The 18,446-nt window shown below is 41.4% G+C and overlaps 1 protein-coding gene across 4 annotated transcripts in view; it reads right to left on the bottom strand.

Annotated features, from left to right (window-relative positions):
* The window catches only part of EZH2 (enhancer of zeste 2 polycomb repressive complex 2 subunit), a 64,996-nt gene extending 47,773 nt beyond the window's left edge, over positions 1 to 17,223 (bottom strand). For 2 of the 4 annotated variants that reach the window (XM_045792404.2, XM_045792403.2), the window contains exon 1: positions 7,310 to 16,455. The gene's annotated coding sequence lies outside the window, so the exon portion shown is untranslated. Of the gene's footprint in view, positions 1 to 5,595; positions 5,975 to 7,309; positions 16,456 to 17,103 lie in introns of those variants that run through there. The other 2 variants (XM_045792406.2, XM_045792405.2) reach the window with 2 other exon arrangements.
* Positions 17,224 to 18,446: the final 1,223 nt, after the last annotated feature.

The following is an 18,446-nucleotide window of genomic DNA, read 5'->3' as shown; positions in this document are numbered from 1 at the left end:
CAGTAGTTAAATATGCAACACAATATTTTCCAGTAAAAATTCCAAAATAATTGGATTAAACATCTATCCAATGTAGATGTCACCACTCCACAATGCTCCAGTGATCAACACAGCTTGACAAGACAATCAACTGACATTCAAGGACTGCTAGGTGCCACTGTTCAGGTTACCTACTAGGTCTGTTTGTCCTAAAGTTAACATGCCAATTTATAAAATATATTTATGCAAACAGCCATTAGCTGTGTTAGTATTATTAAGCCAAATTAGAGAAACAGATTTATTATAAAACTGGTCCTGAGGCTATGGCATTCTGTTACAAGCTCTCCTGTTGGCTATTCAGCTTTAAACAAACAGCATCATTAAATACGTGTTGCTGATATGACTGTTTAATTTGTAACTGTGCTTTGGTTTTACCATAAGATGATTTTATCTGTACATTTTCAAGGAACATATAAATAAAATTAAAGTCAAGTCAACCCTCGGATTCCATTTAACACTGAAGTTCGAAAAACCTATTAGGAAAAACTGGAGCACTAAAGTGATTCAGGAATAAAGTGAGATGGGCTCTGACTGGGTTGACAGCAATGTGAATGAAGAAAAAAGATACCAAGAGACATTCTAAAGTTAAAAGCCCAAAATTAAATCCAAAAATATAAATAATTAAATTAAAAATCCAGATGCACTTATATGAAGAGGGAAAAAAAACATCAAAAGAGGAAGAATTTGGAACTCAGGATGCAAACTGAGATGTTAATTCCTCACATGGCCATTCCTAGCACAGACAAGCAGAATGATGGGCAGTTATAGGAAACACACCATTCTTCTCAAGCATCTGGTCTCAGGACCTCTTTAGTTTATCTGGGCTATAACTATGAGTAGTTAGCATCTTCAAAATTACAACCTGAGAAATTTTTAAAACATAACTCACTTAAAAACAGTAATAGCAAACCTATTACATATTAATAGAAATAACACATTTTAATTTAAAAACTATTTTCCTTTCTAAAAAAAATCAGCAAGTGGTATTGTTTAACATTTTTGCCAATTTTTTAAATATCTGTCTTAATAGAAGACAGCTGGATCTTATCTGCTTCTGCATTCAATCTATTCCAATATGTTGTTTTGGTTAAAGAATATGAAGAAAATCCATTTCCAAACAGGCATTTAGCTAGAGAATGTTAGAGTATTTGAACAGCCTTTTGAGGTAATTGTGGACCTCATGCTTTGATATTAGACCAAAACTGTTGTATGAAAAAAGTGGCTAGTTGAGCTTGCAGTTCAACCTCCGAAGTGCTTTCCTCAAGACAACACTATTCTTCAGTGAGCAGTGGTGGTTTCTTAAGATTAGTTGCATTGTAGAATCTGAAATTATATCAATAAACTTTCTGAACTCTGCTACATTAAAATTCACTGGTCTATTCATTTCAAATGGATCTTTAACCTGTGCATGATTTTATAACATCATCATTTCTCATCTGAAAAATACTGGTCCACTGGGTTATGCAGATTTTCCAGAAATTGACATATTTCCAAAAATCATATCTGGTAAATCCACTGATCTTATCAGAAAAGTCTTTCGAGTATTCACCGGGAAGCTGTCAAGCTCACGGTGAAAGATGCAAGTCTCCCAAAAATTCTAATTTTTGCTTGAAAGCTCAAACATTCTCATCGGCAACAAATACAGTTGTTGTTTTCCTTAAAGGACAGGCTCCCTTCACTGAAAAATGTTTGCCAAATAGCCGTCTGAAAAATCTTCTTGTCTGTCAACCCCTCTTTCGAGTAAAAATGGTATTCAAGTAGAAACGTTCTCCGTGAAAAAAGCAGCTAGGGCAGCTTGCAACTCAATCACTTAAGTGCTGTTCCTAGAGGCCCATCCTGCTTTGGTGTGTAGCAGAAGCGATTTACACGTGTTCCCATCTCCCAACACAGAACATTTCAAGAGTGTGCACTCAGGATCATGAGTTAATAAAATTAACAATTTTTATTACTTCATCAAGGACATTCTCTAGAACTGGTTTTTGGTGTTTTGTTTTTTGGGTTGTTTTTTTTTTTTAACTCCAAGTGCTACGATGTCAATAGTTTTTACCTACCACTGCTTTTCCACCACTGGTGCATATGTCGATACAAGGAAGGAGGAAAAGAAAGTGCAAATAACATTTTAGTATTATGATAAAGAACCTCACAGACCCTCTGAGGTCCACAGACCAGCCTTGGAGAACAGCCGCCATAAGTGTATCCAGACACCTTATGAATCAAATCATAACAATTCCTGCCTTTTCATTTGCCTCACAAGGCACCTAGAACGGGCAATATATTCAAATTATATACTTCTAAAAGACACATTTATAAGAATGAAGGCCTAGAAATCACCATTCTCGCAACTAAAAAAACAAAAACAAAACAAAGATCCATGTGAAGAATACTTAATGAGGAATACTTAGCCCTGCCAAACTACGGAATATAAATGGTAGTATGCCATACATCTGTGCCAGATCAAGAGACTAATGTCTAACAAAATGCATTTTAAACAAATTGCTTGTCTCCACCCATCTGTCCTATCCTTCACCACCGTAAGAAGGTATCATCAGTGGTCATGGTCACTCTTCTGACTCTCCAGCTACCTAAAACCACCTCATCCTACCAACCAATGCTGCATTTACTCAGACGTATCCCTACCCCCATAAAAGAAAGATAAAATAAAAATCTTGTTCCAGGGACCTTTTCAATTCCTAGAATGCCTCTATTTGTACTTAAAAAGGAGAAAAATGACAAAAATAGATAAGCTCACTACTTACTGCCAGCCCCAAGCATTCCACCCAAACCTGCAAAACGCTAGTAGAAAAAACTTCTTAAATTTTGGTTTGAAGGACATGGGAATGCCAGAAATGAGAGGTACTATCAACCAGAATTTATGGAGCATTCTGAAAATGCTAAATCCTGTAATGCAACAGGCATTCCGGTGCCTGAACTTCAGCAGGCCACTTGCACGTGCAACCACAGCTGAGCAAGTGTCATGAACAGTGTTTATGCGAAAGAGTCTTCAGAAAACAGATGAGCCAGTGACTAGTGATCAGAAGAAATAAGGGGGAAAATACAGATCTTATTTGTAGCCTTGGGTTAAGTAGTACTAAAAAAGGCACAGTACTGTGAAAAGGCACAGGAAAATTGCAGTGACATGGCAATCTTAGCTGAACAGAAAACACTGACTTGATTGTCACAGAGAAAGTGAGGAGACTGCACTAATGCATTTCCCACAAGAATAAGATCACTCTCCTCCTTCCAGCAGAAGAGTAAACTAAACTCTAAGTTCAACATGGAGTACACAGACCAGCATTCCTGTGTTTATCTGAAACACAATCAGTTTACAAAGACATGTCTTAGAAAAGAAACGGAGATCCAAATTTAAACCAATTGGAGAGGGCGCCTGGCTAGCTCCGTTGGTGGAGTGTGCGACTCTTGATCTTGGAGTCTTGAGTTCGAGCCCTATGCTGGGTGCAAAGATTACTTTTTAAAAGTTTCACAAATTTAAACCAACTGGAAAACTGAACTATCATAAACGTTGTCAAGAATTTGCTTCAGGGGCGCCTGGGTGGCTCAGTCAGTCGAGCGTCTGCCTTCAGCTCAGGTCATGATCCCAGGGTCCTGGGATCGAGCCCTCATGGGGCTCTCTGCTCAGCTGCGAGTCTGCTTCTCCCTCTCCCTCTGTGATCGCTTTCACTCTCTCTCAAATAAATAAATAAAATCTTTAAAAAGATTTAAATTAAATAACTTTATTTTAAAAAGAAAGAAAGAATTTGCTTCAACAGGGGCACCTGGGTGGCGCAGGCGGTTGAGCCTGACTCTTGGTTTTGGCTCAGGTTGTGATCACAGGGTCGTGAGACCCAACCCCACATGGGGCTCTGCACTGAGCGCTGCTTCAGATTCTCTCTCTCCCTCTGCCCCTCCTGCTAGTGCTCTCTCTAAAATAAATATATCTTTAAAAAAGAAAAAAAAATTGCTTCAACAATAGAACAGATTAAACTGACATTTAGCAATAGAAGTTTTCTTTGAAAATATACTAAATCTATTTTATGAGCTAAATCCTCTCCTTTCGTTGGGTACGTACTCAGTTTACCAAAATACTGCTGGAGGGAAATGAAAGGCAAAATTATGGCTCAAGAACTAAAACTATGATACACAACTCGTGATTCAAAGACAACACAAGATACGAATTATTCACCACTAGTTGGTACAAGCAAAAATGTAGGTAAATCTGATGCCAGATGCTCTTCCCTCCAGGAAGTCGGTTTTAAATCTTACACCTCTGATAAGCCAATATCTAACACAAATTTAACAACACATGCTGTCACAAAATTTTAAGAGAAACTCAATTCAGGTAAATACAAGGAGATAGGGGACAGGAATCTGCTGTTCCCAGAGCCCACTCCACGTGTTTGGCCACTCAATGATTCTAGTGCTGAAGGGTAAGTATTTTTCAGGTGGCATTGGCCCAAAAGTATAAACCAACAACTCTGTGCTCAAAAAAAAAAAAAAAAAAAAAAGATGTATTCCTCATAGTAGAGAGATGGGCTGGTTTGGGGCCTAAAGAGAAGTATTTATGATATGGAATCTTCCTAGACTTTTCATGGATTACCCTGCTGACATACTATTGCTGCCTTGCACACTGTCCTTAGGTCCTAGCCCCCAAATAAGATGCAGTTCCCTCTGCATTCTGAAGACAGAATTAAAAAAAAAAAAAAAAAAGGAAGAAAAGAAAAAAAGAAAAAGGACTGGGTAGTTCAAACTACTAAGCCCAAAGCATTTACAGAACGTCTCAGAATGTCCAGGCATCCTACAACCAATACCATTCTCTGCTAGTTTCAGCATCTGAGTTTAGCATACACAACAGGGGGGTAAAAATGTCTGCCAGCGCCATTTCTGTAATCTGTGGACTCTAACAGAACTCTTCACTAGTGAGACCCTTCAGAAACTCCTCTGGCTCATCTCAGCCCTGAAGTGCATCTTCTTGCTAAAAACAGTAATAGTTTGGGGACAAGATGGAAGTAAAGGAGGTAGGGACAGTTATGAGCTACAAGCGTTTTCATGATTTTCCTATTTGTGAGGTTTATCAAGAATATAAATACACTGCTGAGGTACTGGAAAACTTCAAACCTTTCAGTATTATTTACAATCAATGGTATTTTTCAGTATTTGTTTTACCAAATATATTGTCTACCAAATTTTTTATTAATATAACATCGCTTATCACTAATAGTTAAAACCCTGGGAAACCTCTTTTTCAGCCTCCAAATACCTATGGAAATGCTATAACGAATTCACCAACCACAGGGAAACCAGTTATATAATCCCTACAGTTATCGCTCTGAAATTTCCACACCAATATGAAGGCTTTTAGGCAGGAAAAAAGCCTTCATCCCAGCACTTCCATGTGGGAAAGGAGAATGAGAAGGCTAGGATGAGTGCCCAGCATTTGGGACTCTTAGACGCTGGGGCTAGAAAAGAAAGGATTTTTGTTTGGTAGTCCAGCTTTAACCACTGATATTTTCACTAGTACAGAATGTCTCCTCATAGAGGGTAAGAAGGAGAACATCTCACCCTTCATCTGAATAGTCCTAATGGGTGAAGACCTAGGCAACCAGTAGTTTGAAGATGTTTTCTTTTCCAGACAATGTCAATGTTAGATACAGCTGGCTGTTTGGTTGCATGCTGTCAGCGGGTAACTAGTGACAAACGGTCAAGAAACTATTTTATTTCTTTAAATACAAGACTGGGGCGCCTGGGTAGCGCAGTCGTTAAGCATCTGCCTTGGGCTCAGGGCGTGATCCCAGCGATCTGGGATCGAGTCCCACATCGGGCTCCTCCGCTGGGAGACTGCTTCTTCCTTTCCCACTCTCCCTGCTTGTGTTCCCTCTCTCGCTGGCTGGCTCTCTGTCACATAAATAAATAAAAAATAAAAAATCTTTTAAAAAAAAATTTTAAAAAAATACAAGACTAAATTCTATTAAGAAAAATCGGAAAATAACTTTGAACTTGCCAATGCAGATATGCATAAAGAGAAACTACTTTCATTTACATTACACGCAGTACTCCCTGAACAGTACTCTGCTACTGACACTTCTGGTCACCAAATGTGTGGCAGCACCAACTGAGTGTCCTACAATTTGACTCACTTCTGACACTATCTACCTGGACAAAGCATCAGACTCCACAGGGTATGGGCTCAGTCCCACAAGACTTGTCTCACCCAACTACGGACGCCAACTGCCAAGTTCAGATTGTCACTTGGGCTCCTTACCCGCCAGCTCCAGACCAGGTTCCCATGATCCCCTCCTTGGGTTCAATTAACTTGCTAGAACAGCTCACAGAACTCAGGAAAACAGGTTCTTTACTAAATTAGCAGTCTGTTATAAAAGGATGTAACTCGGGAACAGCCAGATGGAAGAGACGCTCAGGGTGAGGTATGTGGGAAGGGTGCGGGGCTTCCAGGCTCTCTCCGGGGGGGGGGGGGACCTCTCCCAGCAGTTCTACAGGTCCACCAACCCACCTCTTCCAACCCTGTCTTTTTGGGTTTCTATGGAGGCTTCATGACGTAAGCACGATTCATTAAATCTTTGGCTGTTGGTGACTGAACACAATCTCCAGCCCCACTCCCACCCCAGGGGTGGGAAGAATGGAGGGTCTAAAAGTTCCAATCCTTCTAACCACATGGTTAGCTCCCCCGGCAACCACTCCCATCTTTAGGTGCTTTCCACGAGTCATCTCATTTGCACAAACTCAGGTACTGTTGAAAGGGGTGTGTTATGAATATCAAGACACCTTTATCGCTCTTATCACTTAGGAAATTCCAAGGGTTTGGGGGGGTTCTGTGCCAGAAACAGGATAAACTTGTTATAAATCAGAATATCCCAATCTGATTGTTTACAGAGCTAGTTTAGTCAGATCCATAACAGTCCTACAAAGCTTTTAGGTGCTATTATGCCTATAATGCAGAGACAAAAAAAGAAAAAAAATTGGCTTTTAATCAGCATTACAGGTTTTATGGATTAATTGATAAAAAGAATTTCAGAGAAATGCATACAATGAAACAACTCAATTAAATGCCAGCTAGGGGAGATCACAATTACCTGTGGTGCTGACGTGAACTCCAGTCCAGTATTTCTCAAACTCTGAAGAGGAACAACTCTAAGTGGCTAACAGAAACCAAGCACCTTGAATCCCAGTATTTGAGCTAGAAAGGACCCTAGAGGTAGCAAAAGCCTCTAAGGGACTTGGGTACTACTGGCTGTGTGAACCTAGGCAAGTTACTTACCTTCATGAAGTTCCTATTTATCTGCAAAAGAGATCTCTTTGAAAGCACGCGGTAAATCCTCAATAATCACAAGGTGTGCGCTTGTTCATCTCCTTCACTCTGCAACGAAGATGAAATCTACAAAAGCTACTTGCTATGGAAATACAACTAGTTTAATGGCAGAGTCTAGCCTAGAGCCTAGGCTCTTTTCAGGATACCCAGCTGCCAGTGGAAGGTGCCCTTTAAGAGTATCTTCTTTACAGCCTAACTTCGAGCTCTGTATTTCAGGCAAATATCCTCCAAAGGCAAAATTACTTACAGCCCAAAGTGGGACAGCAACTCATCATTTCCTTCCTAGCCTGTTCAAGCAACATTTCTACCATTTAGAAGTCCTTCTTGATTACTCTCGAAGGGCATTTCCCAACCTTTTCTAACCCAAAAACACTTTTCATGGTAACATATCTCATAGTACCCACTAGGGTTTGTTGTTTTTTTTTTTTAACAATTTTGCAAATTTTGTTTGTACTATTAAATAATTTGAATATGGAAACATTTTAGATCAAGATTTTATAAATAAGGATACTCACACTGCAGCTTTTTCCATCTAATAATATGATAGATCAGTATAATGGTGAAAAAATTAAAGTTCATTTCAATAGAATCTTTAAAATATTCACAAGATAGATATTTTTCCCATTTAGCAAATAATATGTGGTGCTTATTATCAAATAATTAATATGCATGATTTTCAACAAGTTTCAAAAATGAAATGTTTCGTTTAGAGACTCCATGTTTATTAAGCACAGGGCAGGTTTCTCCAACAGTCATCAGTTCTATTATTTGTAGGCACAGGGTAGGCACTCATGCATCTACAAACAAAATACAGTGACAGTTCACTATTAGGTTTTGGCACTGAAAATATACAAAGCTCCTTTAATGACTGAAACTTTCAACTGTTTAAAGAAAAATCGTCCAATTTTCTTAAATTTGGGGGGTTTGCTTACAAAGCACTTCTTAGATGGTCTTCAGTATCAAAAACCAAGGTACTAAAACAGACAAAATAGACATGTTTTGTCCTTCTGACATGTTTTTAAAACTTACTAGACATTTTGATATATGAATTTAACTCACATGCAAGTGAGGGATAAAGATCATCCTGAGACAAATTTGCACAATTACTATTTTACACTCCTCACTTTTTTCCCACAGTTTCTCAACCTTTTTGACCTTAACCAACAGTATCTGAAGGGTATAAATTAATATTTCACAATAGTACCTGACAACAGGTAGCAAAGTTCACTGGGTGATACATAGTATAGCCATGCAAAACCCACTTGGATAGAATCTTGAAGGCTCTGCTTTAGGGGCAGGGGTGCTATTTAAATAATTACGTACTGAGTTGTTCCTAAAGAAGCGATCTCCCAAGTTTTCATGGCTGTGGTCCTAAATCCACTTCACAAAAATTTTATTTCTATCCACTGTGTACAAAACCCTTTCCTACCTTCACCATGTAGATAAGTAAAATTAAGCTTAAAATGAAAGGGAGAGGAAAACACAAGAGATATATTGAGGTATTTCTTTCTATGCAGGAGATAAGCTGTCTAGTTGGGTTGGGAGAGGGCAAGGGTGTTTTGAGCCAAACAAGCAGAACAGTATCCTGAGATGCTAAAATGGTAGGGAAGACATTCCAGAAAGAGGACAGAGCACAGACTTTCCATGTGAAACTTCCTGGAGTCTAGTAAAAAGACCGATCAAGTTCAATAGGGGAAAGGTATAAGAAAACTATCAGAGATCAGACTAATTAGGAGTGTTCGGGCTGTTCTGCAGACTGCCTGGCTTCAGGAGTTTCTTACCTGAATTGACAGCCAGGGGAAGACTGAGTTGGGCAATGGCATGATCACAGGCAGTGGTGTCTCACACCCAATAGAAGCCCAGAGGCTTGCTTTCCCCACCCCTTTTATTAAACAAGGAGGAGGAGAGGTCATGTATTGCTTGTATAATGAAGAAAAACTAAAAATTATTGTGAGGGTAGTTGGGTGTTGAGCAAAAGAAAGAACTGAAACTGCAGAAATAATAGGATGAAGAAATCAAGTATATAACCTCTTAAAAACCATCTGTTTATATAACAAAAAATTTACTTAACTGTCAAAATAAGTAGACCAAGCTTGCAATCTCACCACTTTTACATACCAGATTCTAAGATCAAGGTTACTTTTGATTTACTTTTAATATTCTCACTTATCCCTTAACTCTAATAAATGAAAAGATCTGAATTACCCAAAACTGAAAATTTTAAAAATTACTAAATATTATTACTTTGAAAACAGCTTAATTTAAAAATTCCCAAAAAACAGGGGTGCCTGGGTGGCTCAGGGTCACGGGACAGGGCCCCTCCGGTGGGGGGGGGGGGCTGCTCAGCGGGGAGTCTACTTACCCCTCTGCCTCTGCCCCTCCCCCAGTCATGCTCTCTCCCTCTCTAATAAATAAAATCTTTAAAAACTAAAAATAAAAATTCCCAAAAAACTTAATAAAAACTTTGAATTAAAAAAAAATAATAAAAATTCCCAGGCCACACACCTCATACTATTTGTATGAATAGTAATCTTTTTCACTTCCATGCTTCTGTAAACACATGACACTTTGCTATACTAAGAACTAAATGGCTTGTGGATTAAGAATAAATTCATTTTCACACAATTTAACTGAATTTAAATAATCGCGCCTCCCACATGAACACTACTTCACTTGACCTATACGTTGTCATTAATACACAAAATCAAAGCAAGAAATAAAGGAGAAAACATTTGCAATATATATGACAGAGAATGTGTACCAAGAATACACAAAGACCTCTTACAACTCATTCAGACAAAAAAGCCAATTTTTTAAATGGGTAAAAGGCTTGATCAAAAAAATGTATACAAATGGCCAATGAAGCACATGAATCACTGATCACCTGGGAAATATGAATTTAAAACACAATGAGATACTGAACGTTCATTAGCTGGCCCAAACTCAAAAGACTGGCAGGCAACACCAAGTGTGAGTGGAGACCAGGAGAAACTAACTCCCACAGAGCAGCCACTGGAACTGTAACCCTCCGTGAAATGGCACAAGGACATGGGAAAACAGTCTGGCAGTTTCTTACAAAGTTCACTCATTATTTACCCTATGACCCAGCAATCCAACTACAAGGTATTTACCCACCCAAGAGAAATTAAAAGATATGTCCACAAAAGACTTACACAAATGCTCATAGCAGCTTTATTAATTGCCAAAAACTGGAAATTACCTGTCCATCAACAGGTAAATGAATAAAAAAATAATAATATTCATACTAATGTAATACTACTCAGAAATTAGAAGAAACTACTGAAATAAGCAACACAGATAAATCTCAAAAACACGCTGGGTGAAAGAAGCCAGTCACAGAAGAGTATAGACTGTGCAATTCCATTTATAGGACATTCTCGAACAAGAACAATCTGATCCGCAGTGGAGCGGGAATGACTGTAAAGAGCATAAAAGAACTCTGAGGACAACAATGCCACACCTGACAGAGGTGGTGGGGACACTGATGTTCAGGCCATACTCTTCAAATGTGTGCATCTTATTGTGTATAAGTTATATTTCAATAAAGTTGATTTTTAAACTGAAGAATTGATACCGTTCTTTTTTTTTTTTTTTTAAAGATTTTATTTATTTATTTGACGGAGAGAGAGACAGCCAGTGAGAGAGGGAAGACAAGCAGGGGAAGTGGGAGAGGAAGAAGCAGGCTCCCAGCAGAGCAGGGAGCCCAATGCGGGGCTTGATTCCAGGACCCTGGGATCACGCCCTGAGCCGAAGGCAGACGCTTAACGACTGAGCCACCCAGGCGCCCCAAACTGATACCTCTCTAGAAAGCAATTTGACAAGGTCTACTAAAACTTGAAATGTGCATAATCTTGAAACAGCAATATCTCCTTATGGAAAGTTTTCCCACCAACGTTCAAAGCTATGTAAGGATGCTCTATTCTTCTGAGAACACAATGTCCATCACAGGGGATTGGTCTACTGTGTAATAACACATTCATAAACTGGAATACAGCATAACAGCTCAGAGCTGGGAGCAGCAATTTTTTCTATAAAGGGCCACATCGTAAGTATTTTACGCTTCGCAGGCTATGTCCAGTCTCCTTGCTTATTCTTTTTTGGGGGAGTTTTGTTGCTGTTTTACGACTCTAAGAAATACTAAAATCACTGGCAGTTCATAGGCTCTACCGAAACAAACAAAACAAAACCCAGGCTGAGAGAGACCACAGCTTGAAAAAGAAGTGCGCAAATCCAAACCCTTACTTTACAGTCTACCACTACCTGCCGTTACCCTCTCTCTCCATGTCTTATTATTGCAGTATCTATATAAAAGAAATGAAAGCAATGAGCACAGTGCCAAGGACATAGAAAGCACTAAAAAAATATCAGCTATTTTTTAATACAAAGAGGTCTCTGTATTGACCTAAAAAAATTGTTCTAGAACAAAATAACTTGATCCCATTTTTGTAAAATATATGTATAAATGCATATTTATATAAATACTTTGAAAAGTTTGAGAAAAACATACACCAAACTGTTAAGGGTAGGGAATAGGATTACACGGATCAAGAAAGCTTTCACTTTGTAAGTCTGAACTGTTTCAGTATTTTAAACTGAACAGGAATTACTTGTATTTAATCAATAGACATTTCTAACATAAAGCATATATAGCACCTTTTTTTTTTATTTACAGGTCCTAAGCACATACTTAAACTTGAGAAGTGTTTAGTTCCATTCATGAGAAAGTATATTAATTCTGAAAAACAATACTGGCAGAATAACTAAAAATCTTTCATTAAGCAATTTGTGCCAGGTATCATTCTAAGGGTTTCACATGTATCAATTCATTCAATCCTCAAGAACCTTATGGAATGAATACTGTCATTATGATCACCAAGTTACAAATAGAGGACTTAGGCATCAAGGATAATTTGCCCAGGGCACAACCTGTCTGACAGCTCAGGAATTGGAACCCAAGCAAAGTGACTCCAAAGACCACACTTAAAACTGGATTCCTCCTTAGAGCACACATCATTACAGATCTGGCTGAAAAAGAAATCTGCGAAGACATCTGTTAGTTTACGGCATCAGACCATCCCTCCCATAAAACTACAAATTATCTACTTTTAAATATAACTTTCTGATTGAGTCAAACTCTTCTTGGGACCCAAATGTCATTCATCAACCAGACCAGCAGAGAACATGGGAATAGATAATATGGAGTCAAACAATTCAAATTTGGATCCTGACTACAAATTCCTAGCTGGATAATCCTAGACAAATTCTTAAACCCTTTAGACCAAAATTTCCTTAATCTGTAAAGGTTTGCAGAGTGTGATGGTACAATTTAAAGGGTTTTTTTTCACTGTAAAATATACATAAAATGTAACATTATAACAATTTTAAGTGTATAATTCAGTAGCATTAAGCACATTGAAAATGTTACTCAGCCATCACTACCACCCATGCCCAGAATTTTTTCATCATCCCAAACAGAAACTCTGTGTACCCATTAAACACTAATTCCCTGCTCCCCTTAGCCCCTGGAAATATCCATTCTACTTTTTGTTTCTGTGAGTTTGCCTATTCTCGGTATCTCCTATAAATGGAATCATACAATTTTTTTTCCTTTTGTGTCTGGCTCATTTCACTTAGCATAATGTTTTCAAGGTTCATCCATATCGTAGCACCTATCAGAATTTCATTCTTTTAATGGCTGAATAATACTCCATTGTATGTATACACCATGCTTTGTTCGTCCATTCATCTGCTGATGGATGCAAGGTGGTTTTAACAATAATTAAAAATAAAGTATCTGGGGCGCCCGGGTGGCTCCGTCGGTTAAGCGTCTGCCTTCGGCTCAGGTCGAGATCTCAGAATTCTGGGATGGAGCCCCCTCGCATCAGGCTGCCTGCTCAGTGGGGAGTCTGCCCCTCCCTCTGCTCATGCCCTCTCTCAAATAAATAAATAAAATCTTTAAAAAAAAAATAAAGCATCTGATGTAAATATTACCACAATAAGAAACAAACCAAAGGAATGAATAAAGCACCTGGCAAATAGGTGCTTTGCTGTCTTTTTTTCTTTGTTTTTGTCATATTTTTGTACCACATAGTAGTACAGTGGCGAGGTACGGAACCATCTTAGAAACTTATCAGCTATGCCTTTTGAGATGTTATTGGACTTGCTAATCTACACTTATCATATTTTAAAAGAATGAAGAGCATCCCAATAAATGATCTGTAATTACGCTGGCACAACTTCCTTCAGTTTTAGCTTCAAAACCTACCTCAAATTATTCCAGTAAAGAACTCATCAATTTTAACTAGACACCTTTCAATTAAAAGATTTACTACTGTCTCCAACACTTTCCCCTCCTTTTATTTTTGGACAAGGACCATCAATACTGACATCAAATCAAATTAAGCAGATACTATATGCAAGGTATCCAGATGATTCATCAAGCTTCTCTCTAGCTGCCTGAAACACCAAATATGAATACCAATAGAATACCTAAAGGATATACAATTTTCACTATTTTACAGTATTATAACCAGGAGAAACCTTGGAACTTATCCACCTTGATGATGATTTTTCTTTACAATCACTGCCTCTCAAAGGAGAAAAACACCTTCCAAAGTTCCTCACAACATAAATATTAATACACCCTGTATGCTTTGAAAAGTTCCTCTGTCAAATTATTTCCCTACATTTTTCATATTTCCTTCATTCAACTATCAAACCTTCTATTCTCTAGCAACTACTAGGTATACAAAGAAAAAAAAGACAGAGCCTTTGCCTCAAAGCACTTAAGTGTAGTGAAGGAGCCAGATCCATAAACAAGTGATTACAATATAATTTGATACATGCTCTAAAAAAAGTATGAACAAAGCCCTGAGGAACACAAAGGTGCCTGGGAATTTAGGGAAGGCCTCTAGAAGGTAAAGGTATAAACTGATTGTGAACCTTTATCTCAATTTAATGAGCTGTTCATCTCCACTCATGCTCTCGTCCAAACTAAAAATTTCACCTGTGTATGGAATCCTTCATAATGCACAGAAAATGTTCTCATTTGTACTGACATAAAGACTTCAAGACAAATCCATAAATCATTTCTAACTGACCCCAGAATACATTAGACCACTGGGGGAACTTCCCTTGTTGTCAGTTTTTAAAAAGCAGATCAACTTTCTTAATCACTATGTAGGCCAATACAGAAATTAATTCACACTCCTTGAGCATGCCAGCTCAAGGGATGGAAGATACTCTAGAAAAACCTCGCTGTGACCTGGAGAAATCCACTTAAAATTTTTAAATGGCCAATACAATTACTACTATATAGGTATGCAAGGCAAAGCTGATATAAAAGTATCGGAACTTTTTTTTTTTTGCCTAAATCAACAAGTGTTTTTTTTAATCACTGCTACTTAAAACTAACTTGTGTATACTCACAATTCACCCAGAAAAAAATTAAAACAAAAATTTTAAGCCAACTCCCCAAAAAGGCTTCTTAAAAAATCTTGTGGCAAATATATGCACAGTAATTTTCAATTACAGAATACACAAGGGAAAAACTAGAATTTATCCTAAAAGATCCAAATTTCTGCCAAAATTTACATAACTCATCTCCTAATAGAGGGCAAGAACTATCAGGACTTTTTAATATATAATTATCAGTAACTAAATGTAAATGTTATTTAACAATCGCAACCCTTAGGCAGCACCTGGGATGTCTGTTCAATGGGGTCTAACACTCTGCAAAATACCAGTAATAAAGACTTTTACACCGCATTTCTTTGTCTCCATTTTTATGAAACCATAAGACAGTAGATGCACATTAGCTCTTTATCAGAACGCAAATCAGAAGAATGTCTATGTGTTTCAAAATTCCTTTTGAGTATATTCAGTTCCCACAAAAATTAGAACTGAAGATGCAATTTTCGTGTTTCCAAGAGTTTAAACATTACATACCCTAATCCACCTCCAGAAAGACAGGAATCTTTATATCTAGGACTAGAATCCCATCTATCCCCAACTAAAGAGACTACAAAAAAGAAAATTAAAATATATCTTAAGCATTTTCATTTTCTAGCAAATAAACTGGTCAGGTTTTGAACACTTGTTCACTTTATTCCTAAATGTGAAATAGTTGCTAATGCTCATGAATGAAGAGTAATGGAAAATAAACTCTAAAACCCATAAAAGTATAGATTATATTCAACTGTAACAGCATTAGAGTTTTTCAAAGGTTTTTTCAAATGTTGTTTTATGTAATTTTAAAACGCCATAAAATTAAACTGATGAGCTTTGAAACCCAAGAAAGTAAACCTTGTAATAAAATATTTTTAAATTCCAAAGACAGATTTTTATTTCCAAATGAATTTTCAGTTTTACAGATCCTGTGTGATAAACAAAGGAAGTTTAGCTTAACTCTGGACAGCACACAACCAATTTCTTAGGCAACAAACATTTCTGCATCCAGTCTTTTCTGACTCCCCAAAGCTATTGTTCACGGAAAATTAAGACCAATCAATAAGAAATAGCTAACCACATAATCTAAACACACATTTGTCATAAGCATTTTATTTTGGTCAACGATTTCTACCATCTCATCCTCACTCAACCCCTAGGGATTTGGGGAGTAATCGCTTACTAAATGACAGTTGATTTCGTTAGCACCTGTCGCCATTCTCAGACGCATCGCACAACTTGGCCAAAACAGCTTGTATTTTTTTTTTTTTTAAGATTTTGATTCTTTATAAAGTGGGAACTCAACTAGGCGCGAGTTCACCAAGTTTTCCAAAATACCGTGCTCCTCAATTCCTCCCATCTTCCAAAAGCGACCCTGTGGCACAGACTTTTTGGTGGTTAGAAGGGGGTACACAATGACGCGGGAACTCGACGGAAAGCCTTCCAAACGAACAAAAACCAAGAAGGGGGAGAACAGCTCGACCCTGCCCTAAAACTTAACAGAAAGGAGGACAAGAAGGCGAAGGCAGCCCGGCACTGCCTCGTCCGAGCGGCTAGAGACGCGAGGTTCCAGGCTGCTGAGGGGGAAACGTCAGACGCGCGGCCACTCCGAGTCCCGTCTCCTCACGCCGTCCCGGCCGCCGCGGCCCCGCCGAGCCTGCGCGCGCGCGGGGAGGGGGCGTGGGGCCGAGCCCGCCCACCCGCGCCCGCGGCCCGGGCTCCCCACGCCCCTCTCCCGCCTGCTGTCAGGCCCGGTGTCACTGCCCCTTCCTCGCGCCGAGCTCCCCCGAGACACAGTCCGTCCTTTGTCTGAGTGTACACTCGGCGGCGAGGTCCCACCAACTTGTGTGTGTCCCGTCCCACCCGGGCGCTCCCGCCGCGGCGCTCCACACAAAGGAGACTGGGGCTCGGGCGGCCAGCCCGCCCCGGGCACCGGAGCGCCCCCAGCACAGCCCCGGCGCCTCCGGAGGGGCGGGCACGCGAGAGGACCCCTCCGCACGCCCCCCGCGGGCACCCGCCCCTGCTCCCACCTCGGCTGTCCGGGGGTCCGGCACTGCCCGCCCGCGGGGGCGCGCGGGTCAGCCCCGACCCACGGCCCTCTGCCGAGGGGTCTCCTCTCACCCGCCTGCAAAAGCGGCGCCCGGGAGAGCCCGCTCTGGGCGACACCCGGACGGGCAACGCGGCGGCGGGGATGTCCCGGCGGCGCCACCGCCGCCGCCGCCCCTCGCCGGGCTCCAGAGCCCCGCCGGCCGGCCGGCCCGACAGCGGCGCGTTACCTGCGCCCCGCGCCCCAGCCCGCGCCGCTCCCGCGCGCCGCTCCCGCGCGCCGCCGCCGCCGCCGCCGCCGGGGCCCCACCGCCTTCTGCGTCCCAGTGGGTGTCGGACGCTCCCGGACCGAGCGCCAAACCCGGCAGCCCAATCGCCATCGCTTTTATTTGGCCCCCCCAGTCCAACCAAGCGCCGCCCCGATTGGCGGGACGCGAGGCGGGCTTCCGTCCAATCACAGGGCCCGCCGGGCTCGGAGGCGCCGAGCCAGCCCCACGCAGAGGCGCCCGCGGGACTCGGCCGGGCCGGGCGGGCGGCGCGTGCGCGCGGGCGCGGGCGGGCGCTGAGGGACGCGGCCGCCGAGTGGAAGCGCCGCGCCGTTTCTTTGTTCTTTCGCTGAATGCACGGCGCCTCTCAGGAAGGCGGCGGGCAGGCGGGCAGGCAAGCAGGCGGGGACGCGGGGCCTCTGGAGCCCGGGCGGCGGGCGGGGGGCAGGCTGGGTGGGGTGGCGGGAACCGGCCGGAGGGCGGGACGGCGCGCTCGCGGCGCTTGGCGGGAACCGCCGCGCCGGAGTTCCCGGGCCGAAGAGGCGGGGCGGGGCCGAAAGCCAAGTTTGAACCAGTTCAAAACTCGGGGTGGTAACGGTTTCAACTGCCGCGCTCTTTTCCCCGCGCGCGGAGCCGGGGCCGGCGGGCTGGCGGGCGCGCGGGAGGCGTTGCACTCGGGCGAGTAGCCCCGACCCTCCAGCGCTCCGGTGGGGCCGGCGCGCCGCCGGAGCCGAGCGTCCTCCCCGCGACTCCTGTCCACTTAATCCCCCACGGCCCGCGGGACGTTGGCTGGTGGAGCTCGCAGTGCGTATCGCCTTAGAGACCTGGGCGAGAGCGACGTTTCGGTTACTTCAGATTGCTCATTCAAGACGCCTTGTTCAGACCCTTCCCGTGCACGTGTCAACGTGAAAATTCATTTATCAGGGATGAGTGTGGTTCACTTGCCTAATGCTAATGCCTCTGGAAAATGTTAGTATAATTGCAACATTTTTCAGTTACTAAAAGGTGATCTCGTTGGGCTCCCTGCACTGCAGGGAGCCTGCTTCTCCCTCTTCCTCTGCTGCTCGCCCTGCTTGTGCTTGCTCTTTCTCTGTCAAATAAAATCTTAAAAAAAAAAAAAAAAAAAAAAAGTCTTCCATTTAAAAAAGAATAAATAATAAAATAAAAGGTGATCTTGGAGTAAACCTGCCCAAACTCAGAGAAATTGGGAATATTCTGTTTAGGACACAATCTCCCCTTTGGCTTTATCTGTCGAAGTTAAGATTAGTCCGACTTTATTTTTAGTAGGATGCAGTTGTAGGGCAAAA

This window comes from Ursus americanus, chromosome 3 (assembly GCF_024610735.1).
Source record: "Ursus americanus isolate L20-20 chromosome 3, mUrsAme1.1.p, whole genome shotgun sequence".
NCBI classification, from domain to species: Eukaryota; Metazoa; Chordata; class Mammalia; order Carnivora; family Ursidae; genus Ursus; species Ursus americanus.
Note: the sequence above shows the minus strand (reverse complement) of the source record. Positions and strands in the feature narration are given on the sequence as shown.